The sequence below is a fragment of the Triplophysa dalaica genome, chromosome 14, assembly GCF_015846415.1.
Source record: "Triplophysa dalaica isolate WHDGS20190420 chromosome 14, ASM1584641v1, whole genome shotgun sequence".
Lineage (NCBI taxonomy): Eukaryota > Metazoa > Chordata > Actinopteri > Cypriniformes > Nemacheilidae > Triplophysa > Triplophysa dalaica.
In genome coordinates, this window is record NC_079555.1 from 7,645,775 (window position 1) to 7,662,935 (window position 17,161).

General features: G+C 38.3%; 1 protein-coding gene across 3 annotated transcripts in view; it reads right to left on the reverse strand.

Annotated features, from left to right (window-relative positions):
• megf11 (multiple EGF-like-domains 11) overlaps positions 1–17,161 on the reverse strand; it is a 101,501-nt gene that overhangs the window by 45,605 nt on the left and 38,735 nt on the right. The window lies entirely within an intron of this gene.

Genomic DNA, 17,161 nt, shown 5'->3' on the forward strand with positions numbered 1-17,161 from the left:
AGATTGTTGTTTGCACATGTGACCAGTTTCGAACCGCAAAACTGCTCATTACGAGCTCTATTACAAACCACTTGACCATTATGCCAAAGCAAACAAACTGCGAAATGAAGACTTAAAAAGGGCAATTAAAGATCATGTGTGGACTGAGAGACCATGATAGAATAATGTAACACAAGGAACTTTCCTGACCTAAACTGCCAATGCATTATGAGTTTTCTCGGCATGTGCACCTGCTGGAACCGGTAAGGGGGAAGGGTGAAAATTAGGTTATGTTATACATCTTTCCTGACTCTGTTGCTAGTCTACCGAGCGTGAACTCATTCTCCAGGTGCTGGAAGTAGTATACAGAATATTATGAGAAAAGTGTGTGTACCGCATCAACAGCAATATAAAGAGTGAGCAGATGATAGCAAGAAATGTCTATAAAATGCGATTAAATGCATCAAAGCATGCAGTTTTTTTAATTGATTCTCACTAAAGTTGGGAAGGATGATATTTACAGCAGTGGCATCCACACAATGGGCACCTTGGGCAACACAGCATTTGCATATAAACTAGTGCTGTCAATCGTTTAAAAAGTATAATCACGATTAATCACACATTTCTTCTGTGATTAATCACGATTAATCGCACATAACATTAATGTTTGTAAATATTCTTTTACATTCTAATAATTTTACATTTAATCTTCACATTAATGTAGAAACAGCAGATTTCTTTAACAGCATCATTTTATGAATGAAAGTCAAGATTCTGATATTAGTACTGCAACTGATGTTTCTATTAAATTGATTCTTTTTTCATTAATTTAACATACATTTTAGCCATTCAAGAGTATAATTGAGAGCTGTCATGTCTAACAGGAAGGATCTGACGCTTCTTCCATTTTCACTTAATCATTGAAGTCTGTACGAAAATGCTTGACAAAAAGATTTTTATTCAAGTTTCGAAATAACTTGACTAAATAAAAGCAATAAAAATACAAACTGCTTTGGGAGATCAAATTTTGTCCAGGAACCTATGGAAGCATATATGGTGCAAAATTTCCGCCTTCATGCAATGACGCTGTACCGGGGAGGGGGCGTGGTCAGCTCGAAATGCATTTTCAAGTCCACATTGAATTTTGCACCACTCAACGCGCTGTGTGTAAATGAAAATGCAATCCAAAATGTTCAACCTGTTAATGTTAATGCATTAAGGAAAAATGACATTAGAATTTTCCTTTTTGCTACAGTTTTGCTTGACTATCTTAAATATGTATAATCAATCCGGGAATGCATTTTCATTTTAATTTTGCAACTTAAAGAGTGTTAAAAATATCAATTTAAATAACTTATTAAAACTAGTGTAGGAACTGACAAATGTAATTTATATAATTTAATTTTAATTTTGCACCTAATGTTGCACATACGTTATTTGAAATGTATATTTAGATACACAATTGCATTGTCAATTAACATACTGCATTGCCATTTTGCATATTACATTGCAAATTGAATTTTGCACCACATATGCTTCCATAGGAACCTGCTCAATCTGGCAACACTGGTTTGGTTTAACACCTGCTGCGTCTGCGTTCATCCCACGTCATCACAAACGTGCACGGCACATGATGGTAAACAGAACACAGGTCAATATACTGTATTGTGTTTTTATTCACTTGGTGCTATTATGCGCAACAGATACAGCACTTGGTCTTACTGTATGTTCGTTGCATGCAGGCAGCTTTCTGCTGCTAACTAACGGACTATTTTCAGGAAACAAAGCTAGAAGCTGTCTATCTACACTGAACACATCAAAGCAACTGTTTGGTGGTTTAAAAGCCTTTACATGAATAACATCGTGAATATATATTCTAAAGCAACCCAAAGGAAGACCGAACAAACGGATGCTGCATTAATTGCGTTAAATATTTTAACGCCTTAATCATTAAAACAATTTGCAAATGTTTATAGACCTAATATAAACTCTAGTTACATAATTGATGAAATATTATTCATTTTGAGAGCAAAAAATACATTCATACACAGAATTAGCGAATGGAGGAAGCCTTACACTGGCAATAAACAAAATGTTTAAGAAAAAGGATTTGCAGTGGAAGTATCCCACTCAATTCACGCATGTAACCGCATGTCTAAAATCAGGAGCTTTACTCTACTCTTTTTATGCCTGCACACACCGATTTAATGTCTTCATTTCTGAAATCACAACTATTTCACAATTTTGAAATCACAACTACTTTAAATTCATGATAAAGTAGTGCAACTTATAAAATAAATGCAAACATATTTATTTAATAATGTTACATTAAAGATTTAGGCAAGTAAAATTATAGTCAAGAACTTAAAGTTCCCTAAACTATGAATCTTATTAGCAAGACAAATTTTCCACTGGGAATATTTCCAGCCATTGTAATTCTTCAAAAAAAAAACATGAATGGGTAGTTGACAAAAAACCGTGAACCGTGGTGTGACAGCAAACATTTTGACAAACAATGAAGATAAATCTCTGTTTTGCTTTTTGTATATAATAAATATTAATATAAAATAATGTATAATGAAGAGTTTGTATTCAAAATCTTTGCTGTCACACCACAGGACACATGTACGGCATATTTTTCAACTGCTTTGGTGGAGAACTTGTATGTAAATGTTCCAGCGTACAATAAAACAAGACACGGAGAGCATTCCTGGTCAACATAGGATCTGCACACATAAACCAAGGGAAAATGCAAACTTTTTTACGAAAAACTTCACAACATCACACGTACAAGCACAGATCAGTATAATTGGCTTTTAATGATCTGACATTATGCTAATGTTCATTGTGAGGAGATAAATCTTTGCGAGGGGTTTATGACTTTTGGCAGGTGGCCGTCTGCCCACCAGAGCTGTGGAGATTACACGTGGAGGACAGACTCAGGAGAACATCGGTGATGACGTGCTCCATCATCAGGGGTCAAAGTGCGTCACTTACCGTGTGGAATCGGATTGTGTGGGAAGTTAGATTATCGCTACAATGAGTTGTTTACATCAGCATTAGGCCGAAATTAAAATAGCCATTTCTGTTGCTGTGCATTTATACATTAAATATCGTCACTCTTTGATGTGAAATTTAGAAATGGTCCAAAAAAGCAAGCAGCCCTTTTAAAGTAAATGTTAAGAGTTTGTGTTTTGAGCAATATTGGGCTCTTAGGAAATTGCACTCTCTTTTCCTGTTTGCCACTTAAGCTCCATCGTAGAGCTGCCCACTTAAGCAAGGACCACATTAAAGCTTCATTAGCAGAGTGACTACGGTGGCGAGAGTAGAGGTAAGGGAACGGGCTCAATGGCCGGAAGAAGCTGGAGAGGCAGATACCGTCAGGCTCTAAGGGTCCTGTGAAGTGGCCAATGCGTGTCAATCACGACCGTTCCTCTGCTCCCTTGTACGCCGAGCACATGAAGAACTCTCAGGAGAGCCCTCGCCTCTCCAGAAAAGGTTGGCAGGTTCACAAGCGCAGATTTATCCGGAATGAACGGCGAGATTTCTGAATGCAGTTTTGTTCTTCCCGTCTTTGGAAACTCACCCGGGTCCATGAATTATTCCTGTGGATTCTCAAAGTCACAGTGAAGTCAAAGGTGCACATCAGTGAGTCCATGAGAAATCAATTGTGTATCCCTTTCTCAAACCGACTGTCGAAGATAGACGCGAGGAGGAATAGCCTGTTGCTGCGGGAAGGGTTTACGGATTATTAGTTGTGAACTCTTGCGTGGAAATAAAACTACTTGGAACTGAGAACAATTGTCAACAACAAAACCGCCAATGCAGAGCTGTTTGTTACTTCACTCGTGACTGATAAAGTTGCAGATGTACGACAACTGGAATGTAAAAGAGCAAATGTGATTCATTCATTCTACGGCTCATCTGTATGAGAAAGGCTCTCGTATTGATCCACGGACGGAATGTTTTATTTTTTTCCTCTGATGAACAAAAGCAAATGATCTTATCTAAATCAGTCTTAAAATTAGTCGTCCTCACAATAGCTGGTTCTTCCTCTTGTAGATGTGAAAAAAAATCAATGCTGAACCAGAAAAAATAAAAGTATTGCAGAATGTAACCTGAGGGGTTTGGTTGTATCGAACTTCTTGATGAGGTTGGCGACCTCATTTTTTAACTTGTACAAATACTAGCAAAAAATTATTTTCACGTTATCTGTAATTATGTATACTTTGATTCAACGTCAAGAAGAGTCTGACACCGCTAACTATATTTCCTTGCAGTGACCTTGAATTCCAATCGTATTTATTCAAAAGAGGAGATTACAGGTGTGAAATCGTGGAAGCAACTAAAGGTTCTGTAAAACTCTCCTTTGAACCTTATCGTCTAGATGTCCTTTCTCAGACGCGCAGATCAGAGACCCGATCCCTTTGCTCCTCTTAATAAGCCATCCCGACGTGTACCGGTCTTTCTCTTCCTCTGTTTCTCTAAGAGGCAAAAGGCTGGAGTTTAATTGAATTTCTGGGCTTTTAATGTCTGCATCAGGATAATCAAAGCAAGGCAGTCTGGAGTTGTTTATCATGACCTTGAGAGCATCAGCAATGCCACATTCACAGAGATAGCCACTGTTCTGAGCTCAATAAAGGAAAAATAAACATTACTGCATGGGAAGAGCAGGTTCCCTGCGATCCCATTTTCAACCTTAAGTTAGTGAGTAATATTAATGTTAGAGCATAAATAATACCTGCAAATTATAAAGCTCAAAGTTCAGTGCCAAGCGAAATATTGTCTTTAACAGAATTTGCTTTTCAAGGACTACAGAGAGCGGCTGGTTCGGACTACAGCCCTCTACTTCCCGGTACATGATGTCACCATTCCGAGTGCTTATAATAACCTCCGCCCACAGGAATACGTCAAAAAAGGGCCGAGGTCTTCCTAAGAGAAGTGCAAGAGCCGCTGGAGTAGAGTTCGGTTATTAGAGATCGTAAACATTTGACTGAGCTACGCGTTAAACTACTTTCACCTTCATCACAGTCCTACAGCAGGTAATAAGAATTCAGCTACACACATTCTAAGATAACCAACGGTCAAGATAACTGCTTCCATGACTTTAACATTGGCTGTGAAAGCTGTTCTGTGTAATACACTGATATTGTGTATGTGTGTGCGCATACCTCTTACACACTTCTATGAAACGTCTATTGAAGTCTGGCTTGCAAATGTCTCCTGATCAATCTGCTTGTTTTATTATCCAACTCGGGTCCAATATAAAAAGGCAAAACTAACGCTCTGTTATAAGTGTTATTTTATATAACCGGTCTGACGCCATTCGTTCCGGTGTCATTCCCCCTAGTAGGGGAAAAAATCGGATCTTTAACAAGGCTGACGTTTGTTCATGCACTAATAGACCTACGTTACACTTGGAAGACCTGGTACTTCTGGAGATTGTATTTCGGCTTCAAAAGTAACAAATGTTGTGTTTATTTATAAAGATTATCTTGCTAGTCAAAACATGTAAACACCATAAACCTTTGTTAAATCACAGATCCAGTCTATGAAAAAAGTCTATTGGTCGAGGGAACCAGTGCGATGCTTATTTTCGGGTCTGTCTACAAAAAGACGTCATCTCTTTGATACTCCATTATAGTCACAATCTGTAACTTTTTGTTACATAAACTGCTGGTTACTTCACATATGTTTAAGTTATACCGCAGACCAAATTTTTTATGTTTATTAACAATTTATTATTATAAGCCTACTATTGCAAGACAGAAATCTTTTTTTAGTTGTTTTAACGGTCACAGATCATCTTTAAAATGCTGCCACATGTTAGTACAGAGAATATCGTCGATGTCAGACTGAAACCTAATCTCCATTTTCATGATTAGTTTTTTTACTAGTGGTCCCCCTTCATGTTTGTCTGTGGGGTTTTGCAAATACTTGATCAATAAAAAGTATTAAAAGCGCTTGGAAGCTTTGACAACACTGAGTTTAATTTTAGAAAAAAGTAGCATTTCCTCTAAAGTGAAAGTCCAAGAGCAATGATGTATTCAAACAGACACATATACTATATATTTTAAATGCATGGCTCGGATATGACGGCTGTTTGAGAAACGTCTGGCATTAAAATGTGAAGCTTGTAGTTCCTTGTCCTTAATCACGTAAAATCAAATTGTTTTCTCGAGAACCTTCTTAAAAAAAGTGTGTAACAGCCGACAGAGAAGAATGGTGCGGAATTCAGAATAAAACCCCAGTTACCTTGGGGCCTGAAGCACAATTTGATTAAAAGTTTGTTTTTCTTCCTCTCCTCCGTAACGGAGGGGCCCGTCGATGCAGCTCTGACAGTTAATTGGACTTGGCAGGGCCAGAAGTTCATTCGTCAGCATTGTGTGGGGTTTGCCAGAGAGGAACAGGACAATCAATGTCCCCCAGGACGGCCGGTAATCAGCCGCAACACTACCACGGAGCGCAGGGTTAAACATCAGGAGACTGCAGGTGCAAGAGGATCTGAATCCTACCACTAATACCATAACCCCCCCAACCTGCCACCACCAACCTCAACAACATAATCAGCCCAGCATGTTCAAGGACAGCACAGGAGGCAAGGAAATGTGTGAGGTGGTGCCCGAAGAACAAACACACAGTATGTGTGTCCACGACCGTCCACAGTTTATTTTACTGTACACTGCAAAAAACAGCATAAAATAGAATCTGGTTTAACCATGCATTTAAAGAGCTCTACGTCTTAAGTAGTATTTCATTTATTGTGTGTTATCCATATTAGGATTACCATTTATTGATTTGAGGTATTGGGAGTCGATCAATCACGCAATTGAACGTGCAGAGATTTCCACTCGGTCCTAAAGCCTTTCTTTGCTTGGTTGTATTGTCGTCCAGTAAAATGTAATCATCAAAGAAGCACCAATGAAACCAAGGCTTACGGACCTGTTTGTATGTATTTAGTGGAACCATAAACTAGCTCATGAGAGAAGGTCCTTCACGTTATAACACGACCTCTAACGCCAACACCAATCTGTGTTCCGAAGCTGCGAAATTAACATCAAGTGTGTAAAGCGATCATCAAATGTAATGATCAATGAAATAAACGGAATCCTGTAGCGCTAAACTTCATAAACATGGAAATCAACCTCAAAATCAAGCGTGACTCAGACTGCGAGACCACCACAACATTACCCCCATCCTCTATTAGTATGCAGCCAACATTTTACACCTGCAACATCATCACTTTCTCACACATTTAGACACCTCCAAAACATTGATAGGCCTTTATAATGCCCTTCTTAGACCTAAAGGCTGTTTAGTACATTCCAGAATCTGGCTTTACATCGTTCATGGACATCTATTTGATGATGATAACCAGCACGGGGAGGCGTAAGTGATATCTGCGCAATCACAGGCAATGCTATCTTCTCCGACACTCACCGAAATGGCTGGACCTTTTATAAAAAGCCTTCATTTGAGAAAGTCGCTGACTGTGTTCTCAGACAATACCGCTGTTATCAACAGCACGCAATATGGAAATAACCATGGCAGAGAAATATGAAAGCTACAATAGGGCGTACGAGACGTTACTCCAAAATTAATTGTGCTTGAAAACAACAAAAGGCTTATAAAAAGCGGATACCCTTGTGGAATAGCAAAAATGTATTCAGGGCCAAGTCAAACAATACCAGTGGGGCAGTTTTGAGAAGATTTTATGTATATGTATACACGGAAGTGTGGGTAATACAGAAAGCACATCATTTTGCCCATTAGAGCTGGTCAGTTAATAAATGAGAACAGTGGTGACCGGTAACGTGCCCTTTCTCAATTCCATCGGTAGCCTTTACAAACACCACCACAGTGATTTATTTTACAATTTATATTAAAACACATCATCTAGCAATGCTCTAATCGATGCATCCTAAATTCATTGATGCAATGTCCAAAGATCGGAGCAAACTTGTTTCAAGGAGAGACGTTTCTTTTGTTTTTGGTGCCCATTATATTTTCATTCCGCCCTCATCCTCCTGTGTGGAGTTCTGAGAGTTTGGGGTCACTCGCAGAGCATCAACAAACAGCAGCCCCAGTCTCTCGCTTTTAACAACAGACACGCAGCGGAAGCAGCCATAACTGAGCCGCCTGCAAAGCTCGAGGGGCTGAACTTTGTGTCTGCTAGCACACACACATAGATACACCTGGGCAGTGTTGATCCAATGAGAACAGGGAGGTCTCAGAGTGAGGCACGCTCCCTCGCCACCTCTCGCAGCGTGCTTTGATTCTTCAAAGTCAAAGAAAAAGTCTGTATTGACGGTAATATCCCAAAGTTGCAGCTTTTGACCGTGACAAGCACACTGCTGGGCTTTTTAAGAAAAAGTGGTGATTATGTGGTACACACATTCATAAGGCTATATAATGAGGTATCCCGCTGATGGAGTTTTGTTTTTCCTCCAGTCCAGTATAAATGATTTGTGCTTACAGATGAGCAACATCAGTTGTCACTCTATGTTTGGAATTTTAAATGACTTGTATTCACATTCTGGCCTTTTTATCGGTCATCATTTTTGCAAGCACAGAGCTAAACAATAAGGATGTTTTCTGCTTGCGTGGTTGGGCCGGTGCATAAGATTGGTAATGCTGATCTGTTACAAAAACATTGTTTATACAATACTTTCACTCTTTTTTAATAGTTTTCACAACATTATAATAGTAAACTAATCAAAACTTGGGAGTTAAACAAAAGTAGAACTATAAAAGTTAAGTTCCAATTAAACATAAATCAAAAACTTTTACATTTTGTCAGTGTACGCTTGCCTAGAATTTTCAAAATGTACTCTTAACATTTTGTGAGGTGTCACCATTGAAGGCATTTAAAAAAGTATTAATGGAGTTTTCTTATTGGGTGTTTTTACTTGTTGGTTCCAAGTGACCTTTCAAAAATATTTCTGCAATTGAACCGAACCATTGAACCGAACCATTGAACCGAACCAATGAACCGACGTCGGGCGGCCTATCAGAGCACGACAACCTGACTGTCTGTCATGATCCAAGAAGAGGCCAAGGCACGGATATTAAACCTGTTAAGAAGATGACTTCTAAGGAAAACGGAGGCGCTCCGGTAAGTTTGCTGTTTATGTACAATCTATACAGACTCTATAGAACAAAAGTATGTTGTTGCTAATTATTTTTTGGAACTATTATTATTATTATTTTTCGACCGATGTCGGTTCGGTTCATTGGTTCGGTTCAATGGTTCGGTTCAATGGTTCGGTTCAATTGCAGACGGGCTCTGGGCTCAACTGTTTTTCCTATCCTGGGTAGCCCGGATGTAACCATGTGAATATTTAACTTGAATTTTTCAATCTGAATTTGAGCAGTCGAATTAGACATATGTTTTCTTTGAAAAGTATTTACTTGAAATTTGAGATCTGAATAAGAGCAATCTAATTTGATCAATCTGAATGTATTTTATCTGAAATTCTGTAAGTTGATTTTTTTTTGTATCTGAATTTGTGAGCATTAAAGCTCCAGTATGTAATAATTTTGTTATAAAATTTCAGAAAATAACTTGCACAGTGTGATATATTTCCTCCAGTTGTGTACTTACAATATTTCAAAAGTCTCTAAAGATTTTTTATTTCAGAGAAATTCCGATTTTAAATAACTGGCCGTCCCGGAAAAGAAATGTCGCCTCTCAGTGACGCAATGTCCGCTTTATACTTTGTTCCGGTGTAGACCAGAATATCACATGGTCAAATGCGGAAGTGGTTGTTATGGATCACGATTACTCTTTGGCGAGTATTGAAGTGCCAGTAAAACGGAAGCGTCCATATTTGCATACACGCAGACTGTGTGACAAACGGAGGAATAAAACCAGGATAAATATCGGCCAGGCGTTTTCGAGATGGAGAGAGCTGCGCGACAATCTTGGACTTGACAGAGACTCTGCTCTCGCGAGTGTATTGATAGACAGGTAAGCAAATCAATTATTTATTTTAGAACGATTGGTTTGAGCACGTTAAACAACACGGCATTAACCATAAACACGTAACACTGCACAACATTAACCCAACAAATCATTTAACAAATAGCTGTAAGTTGTAACGGGATAATATAGCATAACATTTCACGTTCCTTGCAGTTCATTAATTATGATGACATAAAATAATACGATCAGATATACAGGTAATACAAAAACAAATAAATTACCTCATCCGTGATCATGATTCGTTTATCCAATTTAGATACATCGCTATGGCGAAAACGCATTTAAAACGACATCTCCCATCATCACCTGCTTCATAGCGTCATCAAGCTTCGCCTTTGTTATTGTTGGAAATGCGCCCTCTTGTGGTCAAATACCAAGGTTACATACTGCAGCTTTAAATTCAGGTTTTTAATTAAATTTCATAGAGGTAAATTCGAAACAAATAAATTCAGATACATGGTTTCCAAAGTAAAATAATTCGAAATCAAGTATTCATAGGCTGTTAAATTTCAAAACATTATGTCTCTTATTTGCTTCCATAGATCCGCTCCAGTCCGGCGCTCATTCTCAACACGTTTTTCAGAAGTCAGGTTGTTTTGTAAAGTTGTTAATAGTTTAATAAAGTTTAAGTTCAGGCGAGCCAAGGTGAAACTTGCGTTGAAATGTGCGATGATGCTCGCCACGTAAGCGCTTTGACCGCTTCTACCTCCAGTTCTGGGAGACTCGTGAGGAGTCACCAGAGACTCGCAGTGCAAAAAACAAGCCCGAGAATAAAATAACCTAAAGACTGAGAGTCGCAACACACTAAAATTGCTCATCTAATAGAGAGTGAAGAGCGATAAAGACCTACTGTACAAACACCATGAACACCAGTTGATAACACTAGTCATATACTGTACTCTCTTTGTTTGTGCATATTCATACTTCATTGTTATACACGTTGTCTATCTTCCTACTGTATAAATATGATATAGCCAGAAAATAAATATAAATAAATAATACATCTGATTATCAGAACTTAATTTGATTTTCATAACTTGCTTAAATTTTAACTATGGTGAGCATTTAAATGAACTTAAATGAGTTAAATGAAATAAATGAGTTAAATCAAGCTGAAAAAATGAAGTATAAGATATAGAATTATAATGGGAGATTGTTCAACAATATATATCGTTACCGTGAAATAAAATGACTCATTCCGTGAAATAGATTTTTGGCCATTCCTCCCACCTTTTCTTGGAAATATGAAAATTCTCATCAATTTAATCACACTCATTTCATCCCACATAGTTATGACTTCCTTTCTTCTGTTGAACACAAATAAATAGGCTACTTTTATATTTCAAAATATTGTTGGTTCTATTACCTTCTGTGGCGTGTGATGAAATGCACACCTCACAAAAAGTCATGACACATATGACAATCAATGAGTTTTTAAGTTATCGGTTTGTCACTATACCAAAAATAAGACTTGGATCTCTTTGTTTTTTCAGTTGCGCTAAATAAGAACCTTATGTGAAACAGAAAGGTTCTTCAGGTGTTAAAGCTTCTTTATGGAACCATTTAGACAAAAAAGGTTCTTCTACTGCACCATTAAGCACCTTTATTCTTAAGAGTGTATGTGGTTTTTGAAGCTCCTGCATTTTGAGCCCCATAAAAGAAGATAATATGCAGCATTTTAACCCTCTGGGGTCTAAGAGTATTTTGAGAGCCTTCAGAAGCTTTGACATGTCTTGATATATGTGCATTTTTCAGTAGTTTATAAAAATACTAATGGCTAAAGTCTCATGTCACTGTATTCAGCATGTGCTTGTGAATTTTTGAGAAAATTATGTTTTTGCATGGTTAGTAAAGAAATATATTTAAAATCCCTGAAATAAGGCAAGAAATTATTGAGCTGTGTTCAACTAAAGAAAGGAAGGCATATGTTATTCCAAATGTATAAGAGTGCGTAAACTATGAGAGAATTGACATTCCCAGTAAACTATTTCTTGAAGTTGAAAAGGTTTTTTAAGACCTTTAAAGACCCTAAACGTCAGGTAGTGACATGTATGTACAAGGTAGAAGGGAATGATATAAAAATACATGTGTCTATAATGTATCTATTAATATAAAATATATACTAAAATCTAAAATCTATATCTAAAATCATAAACACATTTTGGCAACATATGGTGATGTGTGTCTATCATTTTCAACTCATCCTAACTGAGGATTCTACTTACTGCATTTACAACAAAAAAGCCTCACATACAGTATATATACAGTATGCGCATACAGCTATTACATTATGTTACCCTGGTAACATTTGCTGATCTGAACATTGAATGCATCACAGAAAATGTTTTCAAATCCAAAAAAAAACATAATATGTAATGACAACTTGGCACTGGCCTGACTGGACAAGAGACAGTTTTTCAACTTGCTGTGGGCTCACACTGGCCCTGGACCAAAGGGTCATCTCTATCATGGAGCTCTACTGCATGCCACCAAACCAGGGGGAGAACACAGAGCATATTCTAGCAATATACTGTGTATATATATATATATATATATATATATATATATATAAATAAATGTCTACTCCTTCCCTCTCTTTCAAACGTAAACAGGCAACCCCACACATATACATAAAACAAAAGCAGTAAAGCCCTGATGAGTGTGAGCTGAGAGCACTTTCCGGTGCGGCGAGTCAGTATTTGGAGCTTTTGAAAGCACAGAGGCAGTCGTGCATCGAGATTAAAGGAGGCAAAGAGCGAAGAGAGGGATGAGAGAATCGGGAATAAGAGAATGATTTATTTAACTGCTTTGTAGATGACAGAGGAGAGCGGGAGAGAGCGTGTCCTTCCTCGCCTTCAACTTTCACTTCTTGCCCTCTCTTGAACACTGCCTGTTTTGACCATTTTTAAGATGTTTGTTCCTTCTATGTAAATTTCTCTCTGGTCCTTTTTCTTCAATCTAATCGCGCCATCCATCTGTCTCCTTTAATTCAGCTCAGTTTAAAGTTCAGTTCAGGTATGTTCAAGTCTCTCCCTATCTCTCTCTTTCTCTCTCTCTCTCTCTCTCTCCGACAGCGTATCATGTCAACTAACTCATGTGGCTCAGGAATGGCACCATCTGTTTGAGGGCCTCTGTTGATAAATGAGGTGTCGCAAGCAGGTGACCCTTGAGGCCCCAGGCGACCCCGAGCATTTCATTTCTTCTCCTTACAAATACAAGAGCGTTTTTGCACACCTCGCGCTAATGCCAAAAAATTGTCTCGTAAACTATTCCCAAGACAACTGCTATTAGAAGTCATTAGTTGGGAGAGCTGCGAAACTCATGATCTGACTCATCCAAACAGTCAATTCAAGGGATGACATCCTGGTGCTTATTTCCCCATCTGACATTAATCATTTAAATAGCAGTGTATCTGTAAAAGAAGATAAGGAGAGTAAGCAAACAAAATAATGGCCGCTGCTTATCGTTTGTGCAGACATCAGACATGATCATTCACTCCTAAAGCTTGCATTTTCACCTAAAATGAAATCATCTTCCATTTCTGTTGCCAATAGAGACTGCATTTTGTTGTCATGGCAGTCAAGCTGCCGCCGAATCTTACAATAAATTCTGCAATGCTAGTGTAACTGTGTGTCTACACCGTGGGAGAGAATTATATCATGATATATTGTGTAACTTGACAGAAAATCTCATTATAACTGCTGAAGAAATAAGTGGTATACTTTAACTGTTCGTGGGAATTATTTTATTTGTCTATTCACAAGTTTTATCTTCACGCTACTTAATTTTCTTCTATGAGGCTTTGAGGAACATTGTCTGAAAAAATTTGGATTGGAAAATAATGGTTCTCTTAGGCCATAATAACTAAAAACAGCATAACGACAAAATGTGAGAGTAGAAAACAGATGTTAAAGCACTCGTTTTCTAAAATAACACCAAAGACACAAAACCAATGCAATACAATGGGTACCGCAGTTGTTCAATTACCAAGATTCTTCAAAATATCTTCTTTTGTATTCTGACAAGAGGGTAAGTAAATCAACAGAATTTCCATTTTTGTCATTTAATCTAATGAACCCCAATGTTCTAAATTAGGCTCAAATCTGCCAAAATACCAGAGATTTAGTCAGATAATTCTATATGAATTACAATATTTCTCATCAAAATAATCCATGCAAATGATCTCAACTATGTTATCTACATTTATTCCAAAGCTATGCTCCCTTGACTGTCAAAAAGCATCTCGCTTTATATTTCCTTGTATTTAATTTAAGGAGAGCTATGTCATAGTGATACTTAACCAAGATGACACTTGACTGTTGACACTGAAATATAACTGAGAACACCTCAAGTCTCTTGAGCTATATACACAATCTCCGAACAAAAATTCTCTCTAGTTGATGACAAGCGGAAGAACTCTGAGTTCCCGGAAAGCAGCTCACCAGCTCCAGATACATAAAATGTACAAAAATACATTACATGGCATCCATCCTTATCCAAGACTGATCAATATCTAATAGAGGAATCTGTAGATGTATCCTATCCTATTTTCCCTGGAAACACCCCAAAATCAACATTCTCTTTGGTCCTCCGGTCCCACCAAAAACTCTCAAGCTTTGAACAGATTATCAAATAGAATGAAACCCTATTGCCAAAGCAGTGGAATTAAATTTTGAGACAGAGTAACCGGTAATGCACAATGTGACTCTAATGCTTCACGGTAAAAGCGTAATTTAGATTAGCACAAAAGCCTCTATGTCTCTGATGACCTTGAAGTGACTTTTAACACCTGAAGTTTCCCGGCTGATTCAAGGTTATATCTTTTCTCCGCAGCATGACAGATGTGAGGACTGCATTGTCTTACGGCAATAGCAGATTGACCTCAGCAGGAAAGAAATGACAGGCCCTTTATATTCACCTCCCTCATTCTCATGCCTTCATTTCATTTTTATCCCCTCATCCGTGCGATAAGCTCCTCCTTTCAGTTTTCATTTCTGACACAAATAGCGGGCTCCTGGTGGGTGCTCCAGTAACGCTGCCCTTCCTCTTTGATAACGCTCCAGAGCATCAGCGCAAAGCCCATCCCTTCATCTCTAATGCTCCACAGCCACCAAAAAGCAGCTCTGCTTTTTATAGCCGTATCATCCCCATTGCTTAGCATTATCCTATACACTCCATTCATTCAGCACACCCGTGATACTCCGCTTTATTTGACTCTCGAACCTCCTCATTGACTCCGGCGGCAAACATTTCAATCTGTGACCCATAAACCCTGATTGCGATTAACGATCTATGCCTATTTGTCTCTGTTAGCTAGCCGTATTCTCAATGTGATGACAGAATCCACCCCAGGGCCAGCAGTGCATCCCACCGCTCATCCATGACAGAGAGAGAGAGAGAGAGAGAGAGAGAGAGAGAGAGAGAAATTTACCACCATGAATGGCAAAAAAAATGATGCACCATTTATGTACAAGTGAAAAAAGAGGTCAGATTTAATTTAAAAATTGGCTCTCATTCCTCATTTCTACAGATGAAAGCTCATAAATGAAAAAGCCTGGCTTAACGCCCGGAATGGAAATAAAAAAGTTATGAATAATGCCTCTGTCTCAATCACCAGGTCTGTTTTAATAAGGTGGATTAGCACAGAGCAGCACCTGCTCAGACGAACGTGCAATCTTCAGCCAGAGACACTCGTCAGGATGGGTGGGTGAGGAGGGGTGTAAGCATCAGAGGAGGGTCCCTCTCCTCTGCCCCCCTCTGAGGACCCTTGTTAAGGTCTGCAAGTGGATTGTGCTCTAGGAAATCCGAGTCATTAACGGCGTCCGTGGCTGCGCCTCCTCTACTGGGGCCGGTTCCTCAGAAAGCTGGTGATTTACAGACTGTTGGTAATCATGAAATGGCTCCTTTGTTAATGAAAATGCCCATAGATCCATACGCAGCCTTCTGCATCCATCATTCACTGGTAAATATGTGGCATTTAGTGAGCTAAAACCAAGTGGTACAGACGCACAGGAAAATATAACAAAGTGGGTCAAAACATGAGTCTTGAATCAGAAAATCAGCATGTCTGATGTCATGTTTATTGACAATGGCTGTACATCACTGACTAACCGGGACAGAAAGGAGCGTGTTCTTATGGGCGTGACGTGACAAGTTCTCAGTGATAAGCAATTTGTCTGTTCACACATAGCGTGACATAGGGATTTCAGATCTTTCAGATGTCCAAGTCAATGTAACTTATCATTGCTTTAGAAAAAAAGTATTTTGATCATTTGACGCTTCGTACGCACATGCTAACTGCTAACAATAACATGCTACAATTACATTCAGTCACATGCTCATACTACTTGGGTAGTTGACAAAAATGCAGTGCATGTGTCCTGTGACATAACCAAAATGTAAGACATTTTTTTGAATAATATATTTTTAATTATTAACATAAATAGTAACAATATAAAAGATCGCTTAGTTTTTTCTTCATTTTACATGCTGGGACATTTACATGGTATTTGTCAACTCCCCATTTATTGTCAAAGATCAAAAGGTCTTCTTTCCTATCGTTCTTGGACACTACAGACGTATAGTTTGTTGTTCCTCCTCCTCAAAGTTCCTCCCAACATAAATATTAAACAAGTCAATATCCCATCCTCCCTCAACCATAAGCCTGTTTTCCTCTCTTTCGGCAGATTCTTAAGCTATCACCATTAAGTTGATTAGATAGTGAATATTGATGGTTTTCTATTTTGTCCCCCAACATTTCAGCCATTGAGTTAAAGGCCTCCTAACCAATTCATCCTAAACAACCAATGACAGCCAGTCTGATTTTCAGATGCAGACTGATTCCACCCAGTGCTTATCATTCTAATTATGATAAAGACCATTTCATCAAATACCGAGACGAAAAAAGACATTCCATCAACCCATCTTTCCACCCATCCATCCATCTATTCATCCATTCATTTGTCCGTCTTTCATCCATCACCATGAGACGTTGTGTATTTACCACACCTACAACAGCTAATCAATAATATCAATAAAAATTGACAACAGTCAACAGCAAATGTCGTTTTAGATTAGTTTAGGTCTTTACGCTGTGCAAGGAAAGGCTTTCTCTGTGAAAGCTGTTAGATAAAGAAATCATTTCCATTTAGAAAAGGTAGAGAGTACCGAGCAAGCTGCAGTCTAAAAAGTGAACAT